The sequence below is a fragment of the Camelus dromedarius genome, chromosome 11 (assembly GCF_036321535.1).
Source record: "Camelus dromedarius isolate mCamDro1 chromosome 11, mCamDro1.pat, whole genome shotgun sequence".
Taxonomy (NCBI): Eukaryota; Metazoa; Chordata; class Mammalia; order Artiodactyla; family Camelidae; genus Camelus; species Camelus dromedarius.
The window spans coordinates 40,938,766-40,942,147 of record NC_087446.1 but is presented as its reverse complement, the minus strand read 5'-3'; the positions used below and the strand labels follow the sequence as shown (position 1 = coordinate 40,942,147).

General features: G+C 43.5%; 1 pseudogene; it reads left to right on the top strand.

Moving 5' to 3' along the window:
* The first annotated feature begins 498 nt into the window (after positions 1-498).
* On the top strand, positions 499-3,128 carry LOC105101108 (ferritin light chain-like; annotated as a pseudogene).
* The last annotated feature ends 254 nt before the right edge of the window (positions 3,129-3,382 follow it).

The window sequence follows — 3,382 nt, the reverse complement described above, 5'->3', positions numbered from 1 at the left end:
CTCAGTAAGATACCAAAACATCAGCAAAATTTTAAAAAAAATAGAAGGAAGACAATTATAGAGATAAATGCAGAAATTAGTGAATCAACAGATAATCAATACAGCCAACAATTGGCACTTGGAAAAGACATTAAAATAGATAAACCCCTAATGAGACAAAGGGAGAGAGAGATAAGGAGACTGACAAGGGAAGGTAAAACCAGTAGGAGGAATGAAAAGGGGGAAATTAATACAAGGTTTGCATAATTTAAAATATAAGAGGATTTAACGAGCAAATTATGCTAATAAACTTGAAAATTTAGATGCAATGAACAAACTCCTAGGGCAAAAACCAACTTACCAAAACTGACATGAGAAGAAAACTGAATGAATAGCCCTGTGTCTATGAAAGAAATCAAATTCCATAATTCCCACAAAGAAACCACCAGGTGAATTCTTTCAAACATTTAAGGAAGAAATGCCACCAATTACACAATACTTACCAGAAAATAGAAAAGGATGACCTGGCTCCACCTGAGCAGGGTGAAGAGGAAGGCCGTGCAGGTAGCTGGCCTAGTGTGGTATGTCAGAGCCCAAGCTGGGTGATGAAGCTGCCCACACGGGGGCAGCCTTACATATGCTTTTGGAGCCCAAATGACATGAGCAGGGTATCTGTGGAAGGGGTAGCCTGGGGTGTGTGTGTGTGTGTGTGTATGGTGCAGGATGGGAAGGGAGACATTAAAGTCCAAGGTGTCCAATTGGAGGAACAGCCCAAAGTGAATAAGGAAGGGGTCCTTGATGGGTTGCATCTTCGTATGGGGAGTCAGAGCCTGAGTAAGGTGAAGAATACCTTTGTGGGCCACCAAAGCCTGTAGGATGAGGAGGGTATCCATGTATGGAAATAACCTAGCCTGAGGAGCCAGAGGCTAAGCAGGTGTGAGGAGGGCATACATGCAGGGAGTGGCCTTGTGTGGGGTGGTAGAGCCCAATCAGAGAGAAGAGGTATCTGTGTGGGTAACAGAGTAGCAATGGAGATGGGAGACTGGTTATACTGAGGAGGGGGCTGATTAAATAGGAAAAAAGTGGGGGGACAGGGCATAGCTCAGTGGTAGAACACACGCCTAGCATGCATGAGGTCCTGGGTTCAATCCCCAGACCTCCATTAAATAAGAAAATTTAAAAAAAAAACCTAATTATCAATCCCCCCATCCCAGCCCAAATAGTTGGGGAAAGAAAGACTGGGGAAAAAAAAAAAAAAAGGAAAATAGAAGACAGGTTTCCCCTGTCTGAGAAGAGAGTTAAAAATACAGAAAGGATGAAAACTAGAATTAACCCTGTGGTTTTGGATTGGAGTTTTATGTACATACACATTTCCTATCTCTATTCACTGAGAGGGACTGGGAACAGTGACACTTAAATACCAAGAGGATGCTTAGCATCTAGATCTTGGCTTTTAAATATCACATCCACTAAAAGGAATCAGGGCTCCCTAGAGAAGTGGCTGATTTTGAGGTTGTCACAGGCAAAGTGAATGGTGAGAACAGAACATCTCATGCCAGAAAGCAAGGAAGTTCTCAAAGAATGATGGAGACACATCAAAACTACCCAGAAGCCAGCTAGAATGGGTGCTCTCCTGGTCAAATTGGGGACAGTTTGGGCAACAAAAAAGTGATGGTACAGACACATAGACTAACAAAACAGCATAGAAAGCCTAGAAACAAACCCTCACATAAAGGGTCCAATGGTCTTCAATAAGGGTGCCTAGACCACAATGGGGGAAAGGACAGTCTCTTCAACAAATGGTGTTAGAAAAACTGGATATCCAGCAGGAAAAGAATAAAGCTGGACCCTCACCTAACACCATATATAAAGTTTAACTCAAAATGGATTAAAGACATAAATGTAAGACCTAAAACTACAAAATTCCTAGACGAAAACACAGGAGAAAAACTTGATGACACTGGATTTGGCAATGATTTCTTAGCTATGACACAAAAAGCATAGGCAACGGGAGCAAGCATAGATTAGTGGTACCACATCAAACCTAAAAACTTCTGCACATTAAAGGAAATAATCAACAGAGCAAAAAGGTAACTATGGAATAGGAGAAAACTGTAAATCATATATCTAATAAAGAGTTAATATTTAGAATATGTAAAGAACTCTAATAGCTCAACAACAAAAAAGCAATTAACCTGATTAAAGAATGGGCAGAGGGGCAGTGTGTTCCGTGGTCACACGGATCTCTTGCTTCAACAGTGTTTGGACAGAACAAACCCAAGGACGCCCCTTGCTCCAGCCTCCGACCACCCTTCAACCTTTTTTCCAGTCGCAAACTTCAGAACCATGCACTCAGCTATCCTTGGCCTCCAGGACCAGCCAACACCATTTTTTGAGCTTAACTCCTTATTGATCAACCACGAGTTCCCGGATTCGTCAGAATTATTCCCCTGAGATGGAGGCTGCCATGAACTGCCTGGTCAACATGCACCTGCGGGCCTCCTACACTGACCTCTCTCTGGGTTTCTATTTTGACCATGACAATGTGGCCCTGGAGGGTGTGGGCCCCCTTTTCTGCAAATTGGCTGAGGAGAAGCACCAGGGCACCAGGCGTCTCTTGAAAATGCAAAACCAATGCGGTGGCTGCGCCCTCTTCCAGGACATGCAGAAGCCATCAGGAGATGAGTGAGGTGATACTCAGGATGCTATGGAAGCTTCTGTTGTCTTGGAGAAAAACCTGAATCAGGCCCTTTTTGGTCTGCATGCCCTGGGTTCTGCCCGCCCAGAAACCCCCACCTCTGTGACTTCTGGGAGAGCCACTTCCTGGATAAGGAGGTGAAACTCATCAAGAAGATGGGCGACCACCTGACTAAATTCTGCAGGCTGGCTGGTCCCCAGGCTAGGCTGGGTGAGTTATCTCTTCGAGAGGCTCACTCTCAAGCATGACTAGGAGCATCTGCAACCCAGCGGCCCTTGTGGAGCCCCTCTGGTGTCAGGGCTTCTGCTTGAAGCCTCTCTATGCAGTCACCAGGCAGCTTTTTAACTACCCTGGGACCCTGTCCCAAGCCTTGGACCAAACAGAAACAATAAAGCTTTTAGCAGCAAAAAAAAAAAAAAAAAAAAAAAAAAAAGACCGGGCACCTGAATAGACATTTCTTCAATGAATGGCCAACATGCATATGAAAAGATGCTCAACATCACTAATCATTAGAGAAATTCAAATTAAACCAACAGTGAGGTATCACCTCATACCCATTAGGATGGCTACTATCAAAAAAAAAAAACCCCAAAACAATAAAATAAGTATTGGTAAGGATACAGAAGGATATGTACAAGGATATAGAATTCTTGTACAGTTAGTAGGAATGTAAAACGGTGCAGCCACTGTGGAAATCAGCATGAA